The following is a 26774-nucleotide window of genomic DNA, read 5'->3' as shown; positions in this document are numbered from 1 at the left end:
CAGCTCCCTTAGGTCTGCTATGATGTATTCCATACTCCTTTGCTGTTTCTAAAGACAGTAGGTTGTAGATATATGTTCTCTCTGGTGTTTTTGTTTGGACAGACACTATACACCACAGAAAAACCTAAAGCACTCAGCTCTCCCAGCAAAATAGTGCCTCGGGGAATCACACGAGTGATAGGAAAAAAGGGAATTTCCTTAGGGGCCTGAACGTATGGCCTGATGCTGCTTAGCCACTGTTGAACTGGTGGGATTGGAGCAGCCCAAAGGAATGTTTGTCCTCCCCTCATCTTGGGGGAGGAAAAGGGGTGGTTCCTCGGGCTCCTCTGCCCCTTGGGAATGGGCGTTAAGGAATGGAAAAGGTTGTTTCTCCGTGCCAGAATGCGATCGTGGTTATCTCTGAACAGACTATTCAAATTTGGTTTTCAAAGCTTTCCATGTAGTGCTGGCAGCATTTTAAAGGCTGAGTTATAATTGAAATGCAACAGAAGTACTTTATGACATCCACATTAATACCAAATGGGTTCACCGTGATTAATGGTTCTATGATGAATAGCAATAAAGTATTAACAATGGCTAGAACATTATTTTAAAATGCTACCCGCTTTTCAGAGGACATTCATGTTCTTCTAACAAAATGTTTTTAGCTAAAATTTATGCATAGCTATTGCCTCCGTGGCTTTTATTTATTAGGTTACATAAAGGCTGTTTTTGTTACAACATGTTACAATTTGACAGCAGTGGCACTAAATGAAAGGTGTAAGAAAATCTTGACTTTTAGGGAGGTGAAACGCACCACCTGTGTGAATGAGTTTGCTTTTTTGTCATTGATTTGTGTGTGGGCAGAAGGAAAACAGCACCTGGGTTGGCTGTTGATGGGATCTTGCAAACGATGTGAAACAAAATGCTCGTTTTGGGGTCAGTCGTGTCGGTTTTGCTTTGATCCACGTTGCGGGGCTGAGCAAAGGAGTGCTGACTGCAGGTGAGCGAGCGTTACAGCGGCCCTGTTTGTGTCACATCCACACAAGATCTGAAACTCATCCAGCAGCAGGAGGGCTTGGCTCTAAGTCAAGCGGTAGCAGCTTGTGATTGCATGAAGATTTCTAGTACCACATTTGCATGATACTTGCCAAAATTCCCAGCTTTTCGGAGGCTCTTTTCCACACCTGTGCTTCCAGGTAGGAGCAAGCGTTGCACTCAGGTGAACATAAATCCTGACCTATGGTTAGGGGTAGTTCCTGTGCAGGAAAGCAAACGTCCCACATGTAGCATACGCAGAAGTCATTCACATTCTGCTGGTTGCATGGTAAAAGTGTGATGCTCATGGCGATGATGGGTCTGAGCTGTACCCAGCAGGATGGCGCTGGTGTGGTTGGCTGGGACCTGCAGAGCCTCTTGCTCTGTAGATGCCACAGCCTACGCTGTAAACTGCAGACATGGAACAGAGATGAGCTTCCTCAGCTGCATATACTTCTTACTGCTGTGATTCCACTTGACACAGGTTTATTAGCTCTCCCAGAAGTTAATCTCTAATGATCTGGTGGCATCATCATTGACTTGAGAACTTGCTTCCTGTAGTAGCATTGGCAGATGGAAAGGACAATGTGCTGTTTGGCATTGATGCACCTTTCACTGTAAAACAAGAGATTTAGGGTGCTTTTTCTTCATTACCTCCACCCTTCCCTCAGCCCATAATCTTGGACAATTTTTATACCGCATTAGGGACTTCTGCCAGTTTATGCAAATTTTTTTAATCTATTTTCAGAATTCTAAGGGTGCATTTCATCTGTGGGGTTGTCATTAAAAAGAAGTTAATGGGAATCTTTAAACCTCATTTAGTGTATTTCTGATCTGGTGCTACTTTTTGCTAGAAATAAGTGCCATCTTTAATAAGCCTTGACTTTTCTATTGAATTTAAAAAATAGAATTCATTTTTATTTTTATAGTAAACTACATTTCAGTGTGATTAATGACACCCATACTGAGGTACCCAAACCTGTTAGGTGTGCTGCTACAGAAGACCATGAACAAGCAATGATTTTAGAGGACTGTAAGCAGTCAGAGTTACCAAAACCCACTTTTTTTCCCCATGACCATCTGGAATGCACACGTCTTCCCCATATGCTGCCACATCCACCAGCAGGGACGTTTCTTTGGTAGCTTAAGTAATCTGCCAAGCACTTGGACATTTTGATGTCTAGAAACAGAGCCTGTTCTCACACTGCATGTACCTTCTGTAGAGCCATCGGCATCCTTCATTTCTGAAAAGACAGAGGAACAGTTAGTGTCAGGTAGTGTCAGTTCTCTTTCAGCCTTGTTGATTCACATTTGCTTTTCACAGTATTTTTACCTAAGTCCAGATATATACATTTCCTGACTGTTCTTACATGTTTGTTGTTGCATCTTCTGGTCATTATCATAAGAAAAAAAAGCACTTTTTCATTCTGAAGAGGTTTTCATCAATGAAGGATAAGCAGCCGAATGCTTGTTTTTATTTAGAAGGCATTATACTCTTTTTGGCTTATCCTATTTCACGGTGTCCTTAAATTTGTTGAATATGTGTTAACATTTTGCTCCAGTGATCAAGTCCAATCTATGGATTGTCATCTGCAATGCTTTGGCTAAGTGGACATAGTCTGTGCTCTGGAGTAAGGTGGTATTAGGCACACTTGTGTTTTGTTTTACGTTACTCCCCAGGCAGTAGAGTGTGTAAAAGAGGGTAACGGTAAACTCCAAAATTGGGATGCATGAATGCACTTATGCTACTGTACACTGTTCATAAGCTCTGAGCTTTTTCTTTCTGGGTTTGTCATCCAGGATGTCTGGTTTTCATCCTCGGCAGTGTCCAGCGTTTCTACCAACTAAACTGCTCAAGGTTTGGGAAGACCAGACAAATTCAGGAGTTTCACACAAGTCTCCATCCTATTTTCCATGCCTAAGAGCAGCCAAAGGAAATACGTGGATTTAGGGGGTTAGGTAGAGCCTGTGGGTCTTGTGCGGCGGGTCAGAATGGTTTGACAGCAAAGTGGGGCATAAAGATTAAAAGGTAGGTTTGTCAGAGTGTTTAGGCATCTGAAAAAAAAGCTTGTGCATCTTTCATAAGTACTTGAGTTTCTAGTGATGTGGAAGGGAGATCTTTAGTGGGTGCCAAAACACTTGATGCTTGGGGGATGAAAAGATTGTCCTCTGACCCCAAGTCAGTAAGTAGTATACTCAAATGACCACTGTGTTACTGGGGAGCTTCATCATCGCCTTCATTTTCTACATTCTGTCAAGGCTGAGTCCGTCTGTTTTCAGCTGCTATTTTCAGAAATGATAATAGAGTTTTCCATCTCAATGCAATATATGTGCAGAGGCTCATTCTTTGGAATAAGGGCAAATCTCAGGCAGCACACAGCACAGCAGCAGATCTCTAAATGAGAAGAAAAATGAAAGTAATATCCTCTAAGAGGAAAAGAAAAGACTTATTAATTGTGTATGTTAGGAAGAAGTGCCTGAATTAAAAATACAATGGAATTTATGCAGAAGTGAGGGAATTATAAGATGATTATCAGGTCTTTGCCTTCTTAGTAAGCATTAGAACCATTTAGGAAGGGAGCAAGAGAAATTTTGAGAACAGGAGATTAATATGCAGTTCATTTTTTTCCTTCAGAAGACATGAGTGCCCATAAATTCTGCACGGCCCTTTGGAAGCATGCGTGTCTTTCCTTTCAGCTTCCCAGGGCTCAGAGCTGCCGCTGCCATCCGCGAGGCTGCAGTGTCAGGATGCTCAGGGCTCACCTTGGTTCTATTTTGAAACGCTGAAGGAATGTGAAAAGTCATTAGTTGCAATGAAGCAATTATTCATTTCCTTTTATTTTCCCATTACCTGCTAGCACACTCTCAAGCTTTGTTGGGATGAGCAAACCAACAAAGAGACATATTTTCCCTTGTAAAGTTTAGCAAATAAATAAAATAACGCAATGAGCAGTGAAGAGAAGCAGATGTTTTTGTGCAATAAGGCGAAGAAATAGCTCTAAATATTCACATACCTTCTGTGAAGCGTGGAAGAGCTGCTCAAGAGAGGGTTCATATTCTTAAAAGGGAGACAGAGCTGAAAATGTCAGGCAGCAGTAAATAGTGGTGCAAGGTTAGGTGGTGAAAATTTGGCCGCTGCAATCATACTCAGAGGACAAGGAAAGTCACACTTTTTACCATTTTGTATTTATTTTAGCCAATAACAGTTTCTATGGAAACTAAAATTCTTAATGCAACCGTATAAGTGCTTTTTGTGGCAAGAAGAAATATCAGGATGAGTTGGCAGCAATAAGGAAATAACCCTATGGCAAATTTTCATATTGAAAACTGTAGATGCGTTTGATCAGTCTGTTTTCCCTCAAAGATACCATAAATCATGCAGCAGGAAATGAATTTCTTGAAATGACATATGCTATGGAACCTGTAGGAGATGGAATTGTGAATGATGGAATCACTCTAATGCCAAAATGTTTATAGAGTGTAGTCCCCAGTTTTAACAACACTCGCAGCTCCCCTGCCCAAAATTTTCTGACTTTAACGAGAAGGCTCTACAGAGAAAAATAATGAAACTTTTTAAATGTCAGAAATTTGCCAAGACCTCAAGTATTATTAATATCATCACCAGCTTCTTGGTATTCAGTGAGTTTTCTTGAAATGCTCAAGTGAGATGATTTCAGAAGTATCTCGGCTGTGATTTCAAAACCAGGGGCTTCTTCCTCATAGCAAAGGGTTTGCTCCTTTCTAACACATCCATAGGGAAAAATCAACACTGCTTGAACTAGATGGGCTTGAAAACTAACAAGGGAAGTCTATATAATTATTTAACTGAAAATCTGGGGATTTTCAGGGAAATGAGGATGTACAAATCTATTTGAATTGCCAGAGCTATCCAGACTGCCGTCTTCTGAGTCTGCTTCTGTATGCCATTGTGCAGACTTAGAATTAGTAGGATTTGGGTAAAATGTATGCAGAGAAGCAGAAAGTGAGACTGCAGTCTGTTATGTTGTTAATAATCTCTAATTTCTTTCTTTGTTTTTTAATTTACTGCCTGAGTTTACAAATGCAGCTGAAGAACTTTTTGTGGACCCACTCAAAGCACACATGCGCAAATAAATAAATTGCAGATAACGCTCGGTTGATTTGCCTCTGAATAAGGCTCTAACTTCTGATTTACAAGTCCGATGACAAAGGCCTTTCAAAATAAACCTAATTCGCTCATTTGACTTCCCGACGTTTTCTGAACTTACATTTTTGCTGTCCGCCTGTGATTTTTATGGTCAAGTTGTTTGTTTTTCTTTTATTGGAAGAACAAAAGAGGCCTCTGTCACTTCTGAAATATTGGGAATACAAGTGGTTATTCATTTCTTTATGATAAAGTCTGTGCTGGGACAATTATGTTGCGTTGCCCAGGAGAGCAACAAGCATCCACTTTGCAGCACCGACTTCTGTCGCTCTGCCCGTCTCAAATGCTGCTATTGCTGGTATTTTTATCTACTGATAAATGCACGTTGCTTTCCCTTCAACAACCTTGGTGCTAAATTAGAAACTCCAATGTGAATTATGTCTAAGCTGTGTTCTATTTCTGCCAAAAAGATATAAAAATGGAATATGCATGCAGCTCACCTTCTTCCCACTCAGCTTAGGGATAACAGTGACATCTTCAAACATCCCCCAATTTGTTTGGGGGGGATGAGCCTCGTTCCATCCTCTGCTCACTGCCCTGTGGTCATCAGGCTTCTCATGGCATCTTTCCCTCTGCCACGTCTTCCCCGCCAGTGAAGACATTTCAGAAAAGGTCTCCCCGCTGCCTACAGTGAAGTCCTGCTGCTTATTGAGGAAAGAAGGCAAGTTTTTCTATGGCTAGGATGCATTTCAGTTGCTGTTTGTGGTTTTTTGTTTGTTTTGTCGTTTATTTTTTTAATCTACTGAAAGTTAACCTCTTTGGGGAAGAGTCTCATCTCCAAGGATAAAGCCATTGGTGCTGCTATCCAGCGAGCACAGAGAGCAGGTCTTCACTTCTCCATCACCTTAAGAAATGCCACCATCAGATAGACTATCCATGCCATTCTGGGAGCAAAGCAAAGCTTCCTGAAAGCACAATCAAAGCCTGGGACATTAAATAGCGGCACAGTAGCCCTTTCTCTTTTCTGCTTCATCGGAGGAGATGGACACAAGCGCTTTGCACCTGCGCTCTGAACCCACAGAGATTCCTGGCCTGACGCTGCCCGCGGTTCACTCGGCTGCTCGTGCCTGAGGCCGAGGCCACCCCCGAGGTGATCAGCATCCCATGCGCCACCAGAGTGGCCCAAATTGGTGAAGGTGATTTTATTTACAACCTTTTAATCCTTAGGGAACTTTTCAGAAGCTTGTCGTCAACTGTAAAACTTACTTCTGAGCAGTTTGGCAGATCCACTATTATTATTACAGGGTATAGTAGAAAGCACAGAGTTTTGTCCAAGATTTTCACTGTGAATCAATGCCAAAAATATTTCATTTTTTTTCTGCTTGCTGATGGTTTCACTTGGCTTTAGGTGCTACATGTTTTAATGTTTTTCTTCATTATGTTTATAAAACACACCTTTTTGTTAGTATACATTCATGCAGTACCAAGTATGTAACAAGAAATTCTGTATTTTAAGAAGCACAAAGGCATTTTATAAATGTGATTCTAATCCTTGCCATTTAAATTTGAAAAGATAGAACAGGACACGGCTCAATTAAATACGTGATATTTGAGTTGCTGGGAACACCAGTGTCAGTAAAGCTGGTGAAGATGCTTTTGAATAAACCTGCATGCTAAATACATTTGTTTTACTTTTTTCCTTCTTTAGTATGACTTTTTCTGTGATTTTGAAGAGAGATTGACAGAGTCAGCTTTGTGTGCTCTCAGGCTCACATAATACTCCAAAAGTATTTGAAATCCATACTAAGACACTCCCATGAACTTTCAAACTGTGGTGGTGGGGGATTAAAGTAGCACCTTGGAGGGCTCGGACACATCACCGAGTTGAGCGGGTGTGAAGTTCAGTGCTATGGGAATTTTTCTTGCAATAATGCAGTTGATTGTGATCACCTCTGCCCTGTTTCAGCTTGTAGGTTTAAATTCCTCTTCTTGCCTTTCCTTGCTGTGGGACGGGACTCGCGGGAGGGGAGGTGGGTTGTCCTGCAGCATCTCTGGGCTGGTGGTACCCGGGTCGGCAGCCCTTCGGCAGCATTGCTGTTGCCGATCAGTCATACTGGCTCTGGATGGCTTATTCCTGCCTTCACAACTCATAACGCTAATGAGATGAGAATGCAGCTGGGACAGCGTGTCCAGCTGCAGCTGTCAGCCACTGTCAGTTGTGCTAAAGCTCGCTTGAATCTGATAAATGGTGTTTTTACAGTGGCTGGCACAACATTCAAAAATTGTCAGGACAACGTAGAGTTATTTTTTAAGTTGCTACTGTTGCCTATGAATGTCTAATACTATCGGTTTGTTATCTTGTAGCCCCTGTATGTTTGTATCCACACATTACATTCCGACTTGCACTAAGATCATAAAGACTTGGGAAAGTACAGCCCTTTTTCCACTGTTGGTTCAGTACCTAGCAGAGCAAAGGCCTGTTTCATGAATAGGGCTCCTAAGTGCAGTTCTAATACAAAAGCTAATAGATAAATATTGTTTTCCATAAATATAAGGAATGCTAAATTCAGCCTCCATCACAAACACTCTGGAAAGCATTTCAACATTTTTCACTGGAAAACATATAAGTACTAAAAAACTGAGTCATACTAGTCTTTCTTTCTGAGAGGTAATCTCTATCTAGAAATATTTCATAAATATTCAAGAATATATTTTAGCAGTAGTGTGGAGCTGTGCATCCAAAGAGCGATCTGATCGTAGTGCAGTACCCTTAGGTTTCTAATGGCGAATCAACGGGCTCAAGTGAAAATGCTGCAGCAGAAACATTTTGATGCAGTTGCTTAGAACAAATGATTTAAATTTCTCTGTTTTATTGGTATCCAGCTTGATGATTTTCCATGGCATCCATATCTTGTAAATAACCGGTCAGAGAAAACTGCTGGATTTTAATTAGTTGCAAAGGTTTGATGTATTTTTTTTGTCATCCATCTCTTAGTGGAACTGTGCAAAGCCTTTTAGGCTTAGAAAACAGACCACTGTGAAGCATTAGAGCAAGAGGATTAGGTGTAGATCCTGAGTAACCATTCCTGACAGAAACGGCAGTTTGTTCGCAACCAGATGAAAGTGCCCTCGACTTGGCTCTGCGGGGAAAAGCATTTTACTGGCGACAGAACCGCAGGGTGCCCGGTAGCCAAGGAAGAGCAGAGGGCGGTCAGTGTTGGTTGGAGCCGCCTGCATGCTGCGGTGGATGTCAAACCTGCCCGCAAACCCCCCGGCAAATGGCAGGAACTGAGCTGGTAACTCTCTCACTTTGCTTTTGAGATTCAGAGGAGTCGTTAAAAGAAGTATTCTTTAATACTGAAGTTATTTAAGCTTGCTTAAACTCCATTAGAACAGCATCCAGCTTCGAAGTTCGTTATCTTCCGTATTACATTAGCGCTTTCCCGGTCTCGCAGCTAAGCACATTTGGCTGTAAAACTGCACATTCACCAAACGTTTGTTAATCCCCACTTGTATGCTGGCCAGTACAGATGTCTGAAAAAAAGTGATGGGAAGAAACTTGGCTCTCCGAGCTCAGACTTTGATTGGAAAATAATTATAGCTCCTGCCTTAAATAATTCTTGTTTCATCACTCTGGCTTTTGGTGTGTTTGTTTGTGTCCCAAGGCATGTCTGTGCTGGTGGGACACGCCAGCCGCACCAGCGATACCCACAGTGTCCTGCAAAGAGACCTCTACCAGTACCACAGGGAAACGTTTGATTAGGAATGTGAATCAGCTACAGATAAAGGAAACTAAGGAGAGCAAATGGAAATAGCAAAGGGTCCATGTAAACTATAAAGCAGCAGGAAAATGTGGCTATTTCCAATGTAACAATATCAGTATATTCATGTTAAATCCATGTTACCATTTTACAAAGAGTCAATTAGGAATTAAACTCTTTTCTTTTACTCTATTCTGCTGTGGGTATTCAAGAAAGTAGAGCCAAGTGCATCTGAATATCTGATTTTATTTTATTTTTTTTAATAAAGTAGGATATTTCTGAAAACAAACCAAACACCCTATTTAATTATAAATGGGATTATGCTACCAAGTAAGGCAAATGAATACTTCACTTTTAAATAAATCCTGGAGAGTTTTTATGTGGTGATAACAAAACCCCAAATTATCAGCTGGGGAGTTGAGACACTGTGTTCTGCTCCTGGGGTGTTACTGAGCCATCCGCAGGGGTGTTCCTGCAGAATGGATGGCATGACCACACTCGCTGATACACGAGCATGTGCATGTGGGAGCAAAATGCTTATCTAGATGTCAGTGTAAAAGGACATTTTCTGAGGGCCAAAGGTTTGCTTAATGCATTTCTCAAGCTGTGGTGATTCACTGGAATAAAGTGTAGTCTGTTCCTGGTAAAAAGGGCTGTATGTTAACTGATACACAGCTCTACCTGATTTAGTGAGGCTTTTCTGGCTATCAAACACCTTGTGGATACATCCTTCTCAAGGAAAAGTGTTTCTACCACTACAGAGTTGAATGGGGTAGAACTGCCGCAGCCCACCCTTGATGTGACTGATCCGCACTAGTGCTACCTATAGATAAAATTAGGGGCTGTTTCCTGCATGTGGGTGGCATTTTGCATGGTTATTAGTGCTGTGAGCATCCAATATCCTTCAGGTTTTGTCTTTATATGATAAAAATCAGTTCTTCATTTCCCTTGAGAAGATCAATTTGCTGAGAAATCCCGTGCGTGGTCCTGTGTGTCATTACTGATATACAGAAACCATCGTACGGGCCGTGTAAGAAAGTAGGTGAATTACACGTTTCCAGAATTTACCTGCTCTTGAGTATGAACTCGAGTTCATACCCGTGAAGTGTAGATTGAATTATTAACCAGCCTAAAATTTCAAGGATCTTACTGCAATACGGCCACTGTAGCAGTGCTCTGGGATTGCGACGTGCCCTAGAAAGAGTGCGCCAAAAGGGCAGGTCCAACGCTGATCTTACACAAAGGTTCAGCGTATCTCTGTTTTTAGTTAGTGGAACGATCTTGATTCAATTGCCAAACAAAGCAGAAAAAACTGGAGAGTGTAATTGTAAATTACAGCAATCTCTTAAAATGCAGGTTTGCTCTTTTAGAAGCGGATTCCACGTGGTTTAGGTTCGTGAGCTTCTGAGTTGTGTTGTTTAACTTGGGGAATTTGGATAAAAACCCAATTACCTTACTTTGGAGAAGAAACACCCTTGGCTGGGAGTTCTTGGCTGCGGTATTTCGCAGTATCCAGTTTTTTTGTTGTTTTTTTTTGGAATTAGAATAAACTTGCAAATGTGCAATTCAGGAACAGGCCTAGATAGTAGCTGATATTTTTCCACCCTGTTTTGCGCTGCTGCTGCGTTCATTCCCATCAAGAGAGACCAATTTGCAGATACTACCCTCCCAGTGATGGTTAATCGCTATGACACCAATTAAAATAACACATTTTTTCATCATTTTTCCAGGAGGAATCCTAAAACAACTGACAGTGTAACTTGCAAATATTGACATTGTAATCTGAGCTGCTGGGGTCGGATCCTCTCCAACAAGTGCTGAATCTGGCAAGATTTGGCCATATATAGAGGCTTTGGGTCTGAATTTTTTTCTTTCTTGCAAGCAAGTGGTATCCAGGACAGTGTTAAACATGATTTATTGCAAATTGGAAATAATCGCATGTTTTTTTTAAATAGATCAGAGGAAATGAGACCTTTCTGCCGTATCCAAATACAGAAAAAAAGCATTACCAGCTCAGTGCTTTTAATAAGAAATGTAGTGATGGAAGGTTCTGGTAGTTCAGAAGAGCTGCACTCACTGCAGGTCTGACTCGCAACGCAGCCCAAGTGCTTTTGTCTTGTTTTGAAATGCTTCCAATATTGATAATGCCGTAAGTGAAATTACACAAAGATTTTCCTGTTGTTGTTGCCGTTCTGAGTTAACCTCCTTCCTCCAAGATTAATGAAATACTGAAAAAAAATCTATATGAGAAACCTTGTGCTGTAGTTGTGAATTTTTAGTATAAATGGCTTCAAAATGATGTTTGCTAATGAAGTGGCAGAAGCAGAGCAATTGTGCTAGGTAGGGTCCCCATATAAAGGGAAGAGGCAGTCACGTTCATCTCCGAAATAATGGTAGCAATTCAAATGTCATTAAAATATTGAAAGAACAAAACTGAATTGGTGTAACCCAAAGCAGACTTCTTGTACGTTAAAGTTAGTTTTTCGCTGCTGCTGGGTCCTGTGAGAGCATCAAGCCCTTGCAGATGGTGATCACTCATTTTGCTAAAGGGGTGGGATTCGTCCTTGGTTGCAAATGAGCGTTACTGACACATTAATCGTTACATCGTCTTTCCCACCGTTGTCAAAGGGATGACACTTCTGCATGTTTCAAAGGAACTATTGCTGCTGTAAATTGTTGTAGGCAACACTGAATATGATCTAGCTAATTTTTAAGACATTGATATGTTTGTGGCAGTATTTCAATTGGTGAAACTGATTTTTTTTACACTTTACTTTTTTCCATCCCACTAGAGGCAGGAGAGTTGCAAACGGTGGGAAGAGAAGTGGGATTATTTAAGTGTTACTTACATAATAAAAAAAGGAGAACTTGAAAACTGTGCTCAGATCTGGTCATACTTTGATGATGCTTGGCTTTTCCTTTTGGTTTATATTTAAAGTGATTTGTTCTCTGGAAGCGTAATCACTTGATATTCCTCATTTAAATTTTTGCATGTGACACTTGCAAATTATGTAATGAAAAGAAACTCTTTACTGTCTTTTTAGGTATCAGATACTGGCTTGATTGAGAGCATTTAAATACCCATGCATTTGAAAGAGGGTTACCGTGTTTTCTACTCCAATTGAAAACTTCTTTGGGTGAAATACAAATGCCAAGGTGACGCTTACCAGGCTGTAAACAAATGTTACACAATCTCCGTTAGCTTTCTACCATCTGGCAAAACCCAGTTACCTTCAGACACTTCTGTGTTCTTTACAATGATGCTATTCTTGGTAATATGGAAAACGGGCGTTTATAAGAGTCTCCTAGAGCTGGCAGCATTGCCGCGGGAAGAGAAGGTGGTGGAGCTGGTGGTGCTTGTGTCATGGGCTTCGCCACCTTGATGAAGTAGCCACAAGTTGTTCTCCAGAGGCCTCTCCATCTCCATGTAGACCAAAAAGACCTTCTGGTTGTAGGTGATGGTGTTGAGCTGCCCTTTCCCCTGCCCCAGATCAAGCGCCTGCTGCTGCCACTGTGGATGCCTCCGTTCTGGCTTTAGGCAATTTCATATCCATAAACTGTTTGAATATTTAGTATAATTATTCAGATTGTTTGGGTATCCTTGTTCCAGCACTGAGACAGCAAACTCCACAGAATCAGGGAGCGCTGACCTGAGGACTTCTCTAGCACTCCTATATGTTTGCTCACCCTTATTTAAGATTTCTCTTACATACAGCATCCACCATGAACTCGCTTCATGATGAGAGCTGATGAGCATAGACAGAGAATTGTCTGAGCTGGGTTTCGGTGGCTTATCCACTCACATCCCATTTGAAGGAAATATATTGCCATCCTGTCAGCTTATGGAGCCTGATTCATCCCAGCACTTAGCATATGCTTAACGAGTCTCGTTGGAAGAAAACCCGTAATGACCAAGTATTTGTTTTGCACATCAAGGAAAGGTGTGATCCCAGAATTGGAGAACTGGGAGACAAAGCGTCGCTTAAAGAGATTTCTATATTAAGTAGCCCAGAATTAAGATGAGTGATGAGAATGTGAAAGTGTTGTCAGAAGCTTTCCCCAGAGTAGTAACTGTGCCTGTTAGTCATGCAGTTTATCCTGATGAAAAATTCAAAACTATTTGCAGGATTATTTAGAGTATAAGAAAAAATTGCATTTTCCTTCACTCTTGGAACTAATGTCAAACATTATATAAAATTATTTCAATTGCAGTTAAATATGAGAAAGACAGTTCTCATCTGCCTAAATAGTAAGGAAAAAGATGAGAAGAGAATGCTTTTTCATTTGTATGAAAACAGTGGACCCTGCTGTAGATGCAGATGGATATTTTTTTCTCCCCTTGGACGCACATTGTCACTTGCTCCTGGGAGTACAGAAATGAGTTGCATAAATACACAGTCCAGTCTGTCCAGATGAACCTGGTGCAGTTGTTCTACCTACTGAAAATAAGGGCGCTGGAAATAAGAAAACTAAGCAATGCATGTTTTTCCGTGCCTTTCTATATGGGCTTACAGTTGAGAATTACAGCGTCATGTGGCAGGGGCCGCGGTATATGTGTTAATATAGGTTCTGTGGTTTCCTGCACAACAAAAGCAACGGGCACAAAGGCCAAGGCTCTCATCGCCTTTGGACAGAGGGAGCAGAGGAGTGGATTTCATGCTCACTTGCGCCAGGGAGACAGTTGTTTATACAACCAAGTGGCTTCAGAGTATTGTTTGTCACCGGCTTTAAAGGCAGAGCTTATTTATAGCAATTACTGCAAATCAGAGTTCTTGGGTAAAGCCGGAATCTATTTATAGGATGTTTATCGGTATGTCACGTGCTTTCCAGTTTCCTTGAAGGCCGAGTGAGCCCACCCCCAGCTGAAATAAAGAAACAAAAGCTTTTCTTGCTGGGATGGTCACCATGGGCAAGACATATCAGGCTTCCTGTGCTGCCTTTGGTTCTTTGCTCTCCCATCAGTGAGTTTGGCAGGGGCATTGGTTTTGTTTGGTTTTAGAAAGTAGAGGGCTCGGAAATGTCTCCAGGAAATGACCAGGCAATCAACAGGCAAATCACCAAAGGAAAGGAGGAAAAAAAACAACCACAGCTGTATTTCAGGATTATTTATTCTTGAGATGTGTGTCAGGGTTCTGTAAACTTCCCGTCACCCAGAGGGAGTTGTTATGGCTCCCTTTATTTTTCCTTCAAATAGTAAGTTCTTAGCATGAAAAGCCAACTTGAGTGGGCTCTAAATATCCAGGATCAGTCTTTCCCAAGTTGCTCTTGCCCCTGATTAGTGGATATAACAAAAAGAAACATCGTCACGTTGCAAAAAAATGGGCTGACTGGACACGTCCTATGTGTTGAAGAGAAAATAACATACAAACTAAGAACAAAAGCACAAATAATTGAGACCGCAGCTGGGAAAGAAATGTGATGGCTTATTGTGTTTGAAAAGCTTTCTTGCGATGCAGAGATGAGGGATGTGGGCAGCAGCTGACTCTGGCTTTAAATTCTTTAGCAAACTGTGGCATGGGAGGGCAGAGCTTAGGCTGGGCACACACAGCCCAGCCAGGCTCGTGAATTTGGCTCTTTTTGTTGATAGTTGATATCAATGGAAATCATCTACTTTTTGCTAGTCTAGAGATAGGTGTTTATTTAAACATATACTTTTTTTCAAATTTTAAAAATATTTTTCTATTCTTTGTTTTTATATCTGTTATATGTAGGAGTCCTGTTAGAAAGCATGAACTGCACTGTCTAAAATATACTCCTGCAGAAATGTGGGAAATGGGTTTGTTTATTTTACTGTTCTAAGTGACTCTTCTGAACAGAAGACATGGGTGGTCATCACATGCCTCGTCTGGTAGGAATGAAGCATCAGCATGGTTGCATTTTTAGTGCATTTCTCTCTTCCTTTTAGAAAGTTTCTTCCTCGTTAGTCCTGCTTCTTGAAAACCACGTGTGAAATCTAAACCAGGAGCTCAGTTCAATGATACCCAGCCCACACCACGACATGTCTTTGGGTAGGATCATGCATTAACCTCTAATCAGTTTAAGTACCGTTTATAATCTATTTACAGTTCCATTCCTTCATCTATGACATGTTTCTTGGAAGAAGAAATTATGTTTGACAGTGCACTTCATGTTTGAGAGCTGAAATGCAATTTGTCTAATCCTAGAAGGCTGCCCCCATGTTTCTGTTAATGAAAACCCTCACGTCATCCTGTTGTCCAAATTCCACGGCACGAATGGCCACTAACCACCCATTGGCCTCTTCCAGTGCGTGTTATGCAGTTAAAGCACCAGGTAGGTAGGAAGATGGTTACGAACAAACAACGCGGCCTGTGAATCTGATCTTTCCCTACAAAGTACTACAATCTGATTCCAAATGTTTTTTTCCTGGTATATTTAAAGGCCGGACCTCTTTTACTTCTGTAGCTGTGTGACTATTTATAGACATTATTTCAGTGATGAAAGAGATGATTTAACATTCCTTGATCTTTCACTTTATCTGCAGCACTATCAATGTACTCTTTTTGCTGTGCTTTATAATAAAGCACAGGCTAGCAGGCATAGATGAGAGAGTGTTTCAAATGTGTATGTTTTGTTTAAAAGCCAGGGAGCAGAATAGTGATTATTTTGGGATCTGTGCCTAATGCAATTTTCCAGTAGTAACTAAATCAGCCAGTGCCCTCGATATCTGTTTGCTTTTTTGCAGTGAAGTGGGGACAGTGTTGATATTGTAAAACCAGAGTGAAACATTGAGATGGAGAAACAGTATTTACAACAGTATTCGTATTTATTTTACTCAAGTATTTCTTCTTCATTACACTTTGTTGATGACCTTTCAAGTCCTTTCCAAGTTTACATTTCTTCAATTTTATGGATCTCATTTTAAAAAAATAAGCTCTAATTTATTCTATTATCACACAACTGTAAATTATGCAAGAGAGTACTTGTAGTTTTAAGTAAATCATTTAGGTTGGAAAAGTGTTCTAAATGGATGACCTGCAGTAGAGCTTAACCTCAATTATAAGAGAAGAATTTATGTAACGTCTCATCTGTTTCCATAAATCTGGGAGGAAAATCGCGACAACCTCGTCACATTTGATACAAATGCTGTTTTATTTTAATTCCCTAACCTGGAATAATTCAAGCTAATTGTGCATCTCTGAATCATCATTTTTTTCTTGGAAAAAGAGAGATTACTGTTAACTATCAAAACCCATGAAGTATGAAGCAGGAAAGCCAAGGTTTCTAAAGCTATGCAGAAGGCATAGCTGCGGCTCTGAATAATCTTTCTTGCGATGTACTTGTCTGACAATTAAAGATTGATAAACAACTGCTGCCACTGCGTTAGTGCTCTTGGTTTGCATGACTCCATGGCTTTCTGTTCTTAATTGTTTAACATCAAATAAAGATGTCTTAGAGAGAATACCTGCAGAAAGGCAGCTTCCAAAGACAATGTCTGACACAGAAACACTGGAGTTAATGCTGTTCTGGTTCCATCCTCCGGCTCTGAGGATTTGCAGCAGCGGCAGATAAGTAAATGCTGTGGCGGTTCACGCTGTGGTGCTGGTGAAATGAACTTCATGCAAAGTTTATACGTCACTTTATCGAGAATGCCCAGTGTCCTGATAGCATGTCTTTCCTAATTGTGCTTTGCTTGTTACTTAGCTCCTTACTGGGAAACGGTATTGACACTGGGGCGCTGCTTCTTCTGCTTAAAAAAAAAGGCTAAAAAGAGGCAGGACTCAAATGAATTTCTTTGGAAAGGAATTCGAGTGAGAGAAACAGACTGGAGCTCGGTTGTCAGCCAAACAGAAAACTCTTAGAAATCTCAGCCTGTGAAGATGCTGCATGTGGCACTGTTGGATTCATTGTCATCTCCACCTTCAGCTTATCTGACCCTTTGGCTTGAACCATCTTTCCTTTGCACAGGCCTCTGTGCAGGTGTGGAGCAACTTCCTTTGGGCAGCTTGACTTGAGCATTTGTGTGAACGCCACCCTGGTTGGTCAAGAAAACGTTCTTTTTTCATGGAAGATCACAGTGTCTTCTTAATAAGCTATTTGAGCTGAGCTGCAATATTTAAAGCAAGATGATGAGACTGTGGTACCTGGAAGCAAAGGGGAAAGAGACGTTTCAAAACCTCTTGAGTGAACAATGGCTAAATATACCCTGCCCTGGGTATGGAGCTACAGGCAAGGTATTCGATGGTGACAGATATGTCTGGAAATGCTTCTCTGTCTTCACATGTCCATGTAGGCATTTCCCTTTTGTATCACAGGATAGTTTCTGACTGAGGATGCTGTTAATTAAACCGGGGCTCTTGTGAAAGAATGCTCAACCACATGCTAATTGTGCAGGAAAGAACAGCGATGGAGTAGGCTGCGTAGGGAGCTTGTCGGAAGGTTATATTCCCTGGCAAGAACAGAACTTGCGTGCTACTGAAATCTGAAAGCCTGATGAAGTTGTTGAGAAGTGGGTGAGGTTGGAAGGCCCACACATGAAGATTTGGGTTACAGAGAGGGAGGATGAAACGGTAGTTTCTTCTGGAAATGACACCAGCTCTCTGCTTCTGATTAGCAGTTACAGAATATGGAGTATGCAGCTGCTTGATTCCCCTCTCACATACACCCTGTTGAATCACAAGTAGCATAATTTCTTTCAGTGCAGTTACCGTTTGTGTGATTTAAAAGCAAAATCACCAGTTTCAACAGAACTCTGATTTCGTCCTTGATTTTTCTTCTGCCACAATCTGCTGGCATTGCAGTGCCGTTCTAGAGCTTTGGAGTTTAATTGCCTTTAATTGTATCTAGAAATGTAGCTCCTAAAACATTTAATGGGTTGAATAAGAGCTTCTTTTTAAAAAAAAAGTTCCATTCAATACACTTTTTTCCTCGCTGAATTTTCATTTTAGTGGTTGGTGCTTTAATGAAAAGAACTTTCCTAAGATTTACACAGAAGCCAAAGTTTGTAATGGAAGTTCGGATAAGCAGCTGAGCTACAGATTTTGGATAACATGAATGCTTAAAAATCAGCTTAGTTTTGTTTCTGAGACCCTAATGCTAGCCATGAGAACTCTGCTTATCAAAAATACTTAACAGAAATCAGAGCATGACTAAGACTGTCTGGGAAAAAATGGTGCAAACAAAAATGGCCAGAGGAATTCAGATCTGCAACAAAATATTTGAAAGAATAAAATCTGAAGCTACTTATACATCAAATAGCCTTTTCCCCTAAGGAATGGTGTTATGGCTTCAGTGTAGAAAGAGAAGTGTACCCTCTGTGGAAAACATCAGTGACCAAAATATTCTGCATATTGGAGACATCTACAGGGGATGTATTATTTTGAATCAAATTATCTTACACATGCAAGCTGCTTTCTTCCAGATAAACAAAACCAGATAGGCTGTAAGCAGATTATTAAAATATGGTACAATTAAAGAAAACTCTTGGAAATACAAACAATTATTCCAATGTTATATGTTCTTGGTGTAACCTAGAGCCTGCTAGCACACTGCATGTAAACCAGGCCTTGAAAATATCTGAGTTACACAAGATTCAGTACCTAGCAGCAATTTATTCAAGCTTTAACTTAGCATCACAATGAAGTTTTCATCTAAGCTAAAGGAAGAAGTAGGAGTAGAAGTCATTCTAGAACCTTCACAGGGGCACTCAGCATCATGCAAAATCAGTCTCTTACTAGACACAGGCAGCAGAAATGCTGCGAGTAAATTCCTTTTATCACAGACATGTTTGCTGTATTTCGTGCGTTGTAAGGATGCAGGATGTAAGTCGAGGAAATAAGAGTTCTATAAGTTATCCAGTGTCAGACTTGCATCCAGCACTGTGATTTCTTTTGAAGTGGATGTAACAGATAATAACATAGAAATAGATGGCCACTACCACATGAGAATAATTATTGAACAAATCTAACAACAGAAACTAAACAGAAGATACCATAAGCAGCATCAGCAATGAAGAACCTTCAACTGCCAATTAAATGAAAAGTTTGGTTTTGTTTTTTTTTCTGTGGAATCTGTTTTATGTAAAGAAACAAACGCAAACACTTGAAGTTTTCCATCTTTTTTGTACACAGCAGTCGCTAAGTGTTTTTATTTGGTTCCATATTGAGGTGGAGGTCTAAGGGTTTGGAGTGTGTCCTGTTGGAGCTGCTGATAAAGCCCCACGTAGGTGAATTGGGAAGCTGGCACATTAGTGTTAAGGCTGCAAGTTCTTGTACTGTAAAGGAGTAGATGTATAGCAAAAGTACCAAATGTGGCTTTTGCTAGAGAGGTCCACTGGAGGAAGAAGAAAACTCTGGCATGACCTCCATGCTGCAGCTTGTTGTACGTGGCTTCAATTAGATATGATGGATTTAATTACTTATCTTTAGGAGGTAAAATGTCTTTGCATGCACGTGGGTGCATTTACACCCACATACATATACCAGCACTTTAAAAGCCCAGCTTCTGTGCGTAGCCACAGTGCTGTTAACCTTGAAGGCTTCCTGTTGAAATTTGGTCTAATGGAGCTGCATGTCTGACGGAGACACCGGCGTTCAGGCTAACATGATTTTCTGGGTGTAGCTGACGACAAGATTAGCTGGGGCTGGTTCATGTCATTATAGCCAAGTTTGTGTAGTGGGAAGGATTGGCCCAAAGCATCTCTGACACTACGCTCCTTTATAGCCTTGTACGTATGAGCTCATCGAAGGAAGATGATTCTCTCATATGAATTTACTTTATATATATATAGTTGTCTACAACTCTGCAGGGATTTGTCCAGTTGTATTATAAAAATATTCTCAGTTCTGTTTAGTAAGCCCATTTCTGTGGCTTTATGTGTAAAGTACAGGATTATGTTATAAAATGGTGCAGATGTCGTTGGTTTTGTTGCTTGATTTCAGTTTTAATATATATGGAAAATATAGGCTTTATTTTTGCTGTTGTTTTGGCTGAATGCGTGTAGGTGCTTGTGCCGTCATTTCCTCTGAAAGCATTGGTTTAATCTGTGTTTGCCATGTTTTCAAGACTAGTTTTAACTACAGTATTGCTTCTTGCCATACCCTGATTCCCACCTGCTGGGAGCCTCCGCAAGCAGCTGCACTTCATATAAACAGGCAAGTGTATGTGCTCACACCTTCATATAACACTTCCCTGAAAAGGAGTTAATATGTCCCTGTGGGCACAGTAAAGGAGCCGTGGAGTTATGTTTGCCAAGAGCTCTGGGCTTGCAAAAATTCCCCTTGGGCCTCCAGATCTACCAGTCCAATAACTCACCTGAAAGCAGAGCTCATCAGAAACCATGTGGGAGGTTCAGCTGCTTCAAGACTGATACACTTTTAGAGGTTTTGCTAGAAAAACTTGGGTAGTAAAAGTCCTATTACAAACACAACCGTAGAAGCCAAATGGTTCTTTTACTGGCAGAAATTTATTTCCTTTGGCAAAATGGCTTTAATGACAAAATAACTTATTGCTGGTGTGTAGCTGTGTCTGCACCAGGATGTTTGCTGTTACCTGCCTGGAAGGCTCAGAGATAGACAAGAGACTTGAGTTGTGTGTAGGGAAGAACCACCTGCAACTGCTGGTGACAGGAATTGAGAATTACGGTCTTGTGATTTATTGTGGCTGTCAGTTAAATGAGGAGGAAGATTCTGCAATCCACACTAATGGAGTTGAGATACTGAAATTAAATTTAGGAGTGAAAAATGCCCTGGCCTTAGTTAAATTTAGTGGCTCACCCACTCAGTAGTAATTGTACACTTGCAATTCCTTCATCTGGACTGGTCTTAAAATATGTACTTTAGTGATCAGATTAAATGAAATTTTAACAATCAGCTGGGGTTAGACAAAATACTAATTAAACCCAGGGAAGTCTATTAATATAATTAGCTTCAGGGCAAGACAATTCAAGAACTGGAAACAAATTATTTGTAGCGTCCTGTCATTTCTTAAGTAATATGTACGAGTCTGAAGACAAAAACTGGAACTCTTTGTTTAGAAATGAGAAGGGCTGTGTGTATTTGTTATATCTTTATACCCGCTGGGTAGTCTGTAGTTTGCTCCTGGCTTCAACGCCAACACGAGCTGGTCCTGTACATGATCAGCTGTGCAAAAGGGAACCCGCAGGGCTTGGTTTGAAGAAGTGGCCTCTTCACCCCTCTCATGAACCAGCAAAAGAGATGGAGGTTGAATGAGCATTGAAAAACAGAAATGTCCTTGAAAAACATTTAGGTTTATGTTCAACTATTCTCCTTTCAGTTTGTACTTTTCCAAAACAAGTTCTGTGAAGTGCAGGGAGAACTGTTCATGCTTATTCTGGCCCTCTGTTTTTAATGGTGGTTGGATTTCCTTTCCTTGTAGGACTCTTCAAAAGTTGGTTTTTAGACAGGACTTTTACCTTTGCTAGTTAGGCACATTCGGTATGTCAGACTGAGAATATAAAAGATAGGAGTAACTCGGGCACCATTAATTTCTGACAATTTTAGCCATGTTCCGTAGGTTGTCAGCAAATAGTAGAGACAGTGGCTGCGGTGCAAGTGATTAGTTAATATCAAGGTTTCACTCCTTTTAAATTGCTCTGATCCAAATAATTTCTGTTATGTCAGCTTCTGCTCAGGTTGAGGCAAAAGCTGGACACTTCAGATTTGTACTTACTTTGCCCTACTTTTTTTTATTCTGCGTTTTAAAGATTGTTTAACTTTCAACTTTCGGATGCGATTAAGAGAAGAAAACATTGGATTTTTTTATCACTCTTATTTTGGAGACATGGCAGATGATGAATCATTTCTCTTTTTGGCTTCCAGTAGTCTAACACAGCCTCTTTGGCATTACAAAAAAATCATTAAAAGGATGGTAAGACTTAATAGTCTTCAGATGTCCCAAGCAGCACCATGGCAATGCTTGTATACACGTTACAAAGTTGAAGTTGAAACATGGAAATAATTTATTGTTCTTCTGTAGCTGACAGATTTAAGGTCATGTATCTTGTGACTTAGCAGGCATTTATTTCTGTAGGATAAATGATGCTGTAAAAGTGTTTATGAACCCTCTTTACACATCTCTGTCCCCCCAGATGTCCACCACCCATCCTCTGAAAATCTGTGTGTGCCCGTGGGTAGTTTCATTCTGTACCCAACTGTAATTCAGAACACATATTTTTCAGAACTACATTAACATCTACAGAGTGTGGGGAAAAAGTTTCTGGCCAAAATCTGATTTAACTATTCAGGCTGAATTATTGAGGGTTTTTTTTTTCTGGCTCTTTAGCACAAAAGCCAAATGCATGAGGCATCTTATCTGATCTATAGCAGATAATTATAAACCATTTTGTTTTAGTGCTGTGGAATGTTGTGTCCTTAAATGTACATATGAATTATACTTCCGTGGTTACGGTCTCAGTTTTTGAATTCAGATGCTTCAGATTAGCAAATGCTGTTTTAGAGACTTGAGATATAGTTGAAAAGCCATCCGATTTCCTTGTCTGGAATTCACATTTTTCAAACTGAGCAGAACGTAAAGATTATGGGCATTTTAAATCTCAGATCTATTATTTTAGGACTAATGTTATGAATTCAGAACAAAATATCAGTGAGAACTGCTGTTTTTCCAGCATTTTGCATATTTACCCATTTAGCTAAGTATCTCCATTTGATCTCACAAGGTTAATGCAAGAATCCTGTCTTTGTAAAACAGCTCAAAATATGCCTTTTTTTGAATAAGGGCATACAAGTGAAAAACATCTACAGTTGTGTCAGTTCCACAGAAAAATTCCTCCAAACAGCTTTTGAAACAGTTGGGACTATTTTCTGAGTGCTGCTCCTGGGCTGGTTCTGCTTTGATGGGCAGGTTTCTCTGATGGTGCTGATGGAAGAGTCAGAAAGTGAATTTTGGTGACCGGGCCAGACTCATTTCAAACCCTCTGATCTCCGTAAGCCTTCTCTTTGTCGTTAGTTGATGTAGGATTAAGCCTCAGCAGGAGAGCTGCGGTGTGGACCTTTGGGGAATAACGTTGGACAGACAGCGCGGAGATCTTTCCTTTGTCAAGTTCTGGAAACAAAGCCGGGACTTTAATAGAGATGCTTGACCTGTGGCTAGCTGACGATTAATCATTTAAAAGTAATTAAAGGTGAACCTCAAAGATAAGCAGTGTTTTTAGAAACAGGGCTGAAGCAGCCACAGCATCAAAAATTCATCAGAAGTTTTCACTGCAAGGTGGAAATATGTGCAAAATCAGGCTCTTGTGAAAGATTCTTGTGCTCCTTACTGCTCACCCTCACCAGGAAATACTTAATGGTTCTTAACTGTTATTAATGGAGTGTTGGAAGAAATGAAGACAGTTTAAGACCAAACAGAAAAGTAATAAAAAGGGATCTCCTGAACCAAGCGTGTCTATCTATGTTTCAGTTGCTTGGTGAAGGATCATGACTTAATATAGATTCAGTTCTTAATATAATAAGCTTTTCTTAAATTTACCCATTGTGGAAAACGTTCCTAGGGAAGGATGGAAAAAGAAATTAAATCCCATGCTCATCCTCTTTAGGTGTCAAAAAATGACTGGTTTCAGCTGGACACCATAAATATACTATCTATATATTTTTTAATGTAGTTTTACTATGTACGAACAAGGAATCACTGGCATGAAAAGACAAAAGGCATTTGCTCTGCAAGAACTGAGCTGTATATTGTGATGCTTTGGGTTTATTTTATTAAGTATGAAGCCTGGGAAGGATTTGTTATCATTCTGCTGGTCTCCCAAAGGTTTGAAGCTGAGAATCGAGCCAAGAATAACGGTACAAGACAGATGAATTAGGTACAAAGCAGAAGATTTTTCAGGCTTTATCTTCAAAGCAAGAATTCGCACTTGCAAACAGTTACACAAAACTTCCATGTTTGTTCTGCCAAAACTAAATGTACAACAAGATATTTAAAACTGGAGAAGACTCACCAAGTTCTGATGTTGATATAGGTTTAGGTACTGGTCAGCGTATAAAATGAGTGATACCAGGATGAGATGGCATGTGTCTGGAATGAAACTGGTGGGTTTTACTTTTATTAGTAATAATGACTCACTGTTAAAATTTGTTGGTTTAAAAGGATATTGGAGAGCAGTGGTTCTGAGAAAAATCTAGAGGCTGCATGCGCCATATTGCAAATTATATATGCAAATAGTATGTATAATGTATAAATATATATATATAGTTGCATGCACACACACATATCCTGCACATTTAATTGAATTCAGAGAAGGGCAATACAAATTATTCTGACATTGCAATCACTGACTTGGGCAGAAAGCGAGAAATCTTTGTTTTTCACTTGACTGAATAATGACCAAGAGAAGTAACAGAGCTGGAGTTCATAAAACAACCAGAAGAGAAACAATATCCTCTCCAGAAAAAAGAATCCAAACACACCGTATCTTCCCCTCCCGTTTGCGGGGGGAGAAGAAGTGGCAGCAACCGCAGTCATCAAAGTCGGCAGCACTTGCCGTGGTCAGGATATGCTTGACGAAGCGATAATTAAATCCTTTTCTCTGCCTTCCTAAGCCTCCTTTCAACTCCATAACACAGATAAAAATGGCTTTCCTTTGCAGAAGCTCTCAGTCTGGTCTCTGCTACATAAAACCCAAACTTTGTCAGTATGAAAGCTTTTCATGAAAGTATTCATGAAGAGTCTCCCGAGTCATTCTGGTTTCCTCATCTCCCAGCTGAGGATGTGATCTTGCTGGTGCTTTTTTTACAAAGTTTCATTTCTGATTAGCACATGGAGATTTTAGGAGTCAACAGGAGCCACTTCACCTGAAATTCCTTTACACAAATTAACCTGTTACCTTGAGATGTCCCAGACATCATCATTTGCTTCTCATCAGGTGAGCTCTTCTCTAAGCAGTCAGACCATGCCAAAAAGGCACAAGTGACTTTGGGAATTAAAGATATTCATGTGTTCCCTGGACTATATAACACATGATATGGTAACATTTGCTTATGCAGAAATGTGATAAGGAACACAATTTTTCTATCTGTCATGGTTTTATTTAATTAACTGGCACTACTCTAATCAGCAATTAATTGCCTGAATTTTGGATGGTACTCCATGGACTCAGGCCAGTATAATGCTGGTTTTTTATGTTACAAATGTAATTCAAGTTTGTCGTGTGTTTTACTCTGCAGGACTTATTATTATGTGTAGGGAACATCAGGCTGTGTGCTGAGCTTTCTCCTGAGCTCTGTCCCCCGGGACCGTCCCTGGACGCTCTGTCCTGAGTCACCGCAGTGACTTGTGAATTCTCTTCGGTCCCAATCCAGGACGCACTCAGGCGTGTGTATAACTCGATAGTCACAGCTTCAATTGTTCATTGACATCAGTGGGAATACTGACGTAATAAAAATTATGCACATGATTAAGTGCCTGGCTGGGTGAAGGCCTGAGCTAATTCTCTTTTGTAAGCAGATTTGGACACAAATTGACGCTACGTTTCTGTTTTCTTTTATTTATTATAGGATTTTAGGGCGAAGGTAATTTAATCTCCCATCAAAGACTTCGGCAAACACAAGCATTAGAACAAAACATTTAAATGTAATTATAATAGAGCTTGTCAAAAACACTTACAGTCATGTAGTTAAGACATTACTGGCCCTAAACTCTGTTAGCTTGAGGTACCTGCGAACTTCAAGGAGTCCTAGAAAATAAGTGATTAATTATAAAATAGCAGCAGAAAATGTTTCTTTCCTCCAGTTAATAAACCTAAGGAATAACCTATCTGTGTGAAGAAGCAAGCTATGTTCAGCATAGAGAACAGCTCTCTACCTGATGCTGGGTTTCTTTTGGGTTGTTGTTTCTTGTGTTACTTTGGTGTAGAAAACTATTTTCATTGTTGTGTAAAATGTGCTATACCAATGCTCCTACCAAGGGATAAAGTTAATAAATATAAAACGTACCTGGTAGTGGCTGCATATTTGAGAGGTGCTGTCAGGGCTCTGCACTGGTTTTTATCTGCCTGTGCGAGCAAGAAGTATTTGCTTGTACTTTGATAATCATCTCCAAAGTATTAATAAGTGAACTCAGTTGCTGTCTCATCTTTATATTATTTTCCTATACCAGACAATATTTATTTCCATATGAAGAAAAATGAATATACAGATGCATGTGTGTGTTTATATGTATTGCCACATGCTTAATATGACCAACTGTATTCATGTAATCATCCATCTGTGTCATGGCGAGTGTCTTTGTACCGTCATGTTCAAATAATCTTTCCAGTGTCAAGATTGGGTGTTAAACTAACCCGTCACAGACCCCCCATGGCTTTAAGCTACCTGAAGATGTGCTGTATATATTCTTTACCTCTATCTATGAAACTGCTGTGCCGTATGAAATTGTTGGCATGTGAGTGAAGTGTCCGAGCTGATTGCGTTTTGCTCCGTGTGTATTTCAGCGGTGTCGAGGTGCTGGTGGTGGAGGGCAGGGGGGAGAAGCTGAATACGCATGCGCTTGATTCAGTGCTCTGTAAAATGACCATGTTCCCGTGTCTGATCGCTCCATGCAAGGTTATGATTATCTCTGAGATGTTTGCCTTTAATAAATGGGTGTGGGCTTTTTTAAAAAAAATATGCATATAGCTGTATGACAGGCTCAGTTTTCAAGACATACATGCAGTAATTCTGTACTCAACAGAAGACTGGCATAGCTGACTATTACTAGAAAATACTAAGTGAACTGCTTGGCTTTCTTTCAAAACTGAAAAGCAGCAGCGCTTTCTGTTGGAGCTGAACACTTATGAATGATTGTTTTTTCCCTAACCATTTTTCCTCTCGTTCTCTGATGGCAAGAGAAAGAAGAGCTGTGTTTGTCTTTGCGTCATTTTTGAGAAGCTTGCGGTA

The 26774-nt window shown here is 40.3% G+C and overlaps 1 protein-coding gene across 3 annotated transcripts in view; it reads left to right on the top strand.

Moving 5' to 3' along the window:
* The window catches only part of PLCB1 (phospholipase C beta 1), a 405394-nt gene that overhangs the window by 140587 nt on the left and 238033 nt on the right, over nt 1-26774 (top strand). The gene's annotated exons all lie outside the window — the stretch shown is intronic.

Source organism: Columba livia, chromosome 3, assembly GCF_036013475.1.
Source record: "Columba livia isolate bColLiv1 breed racing homer chromosome 3, bColLiv1.pat.W.v2, whole genome shotgun sequence".
NCBI classification, from domain to species: Eukaryota; Metazoa; Chordata; class Aves; order Columbiformes; family Columbidae; genus Columba; species Columba livia.
The sequence above is the reverse complement of the archived record's forward strand: the minus strand, read 5'-3'. Positions and strand labels throughout refer to the sequence as shown.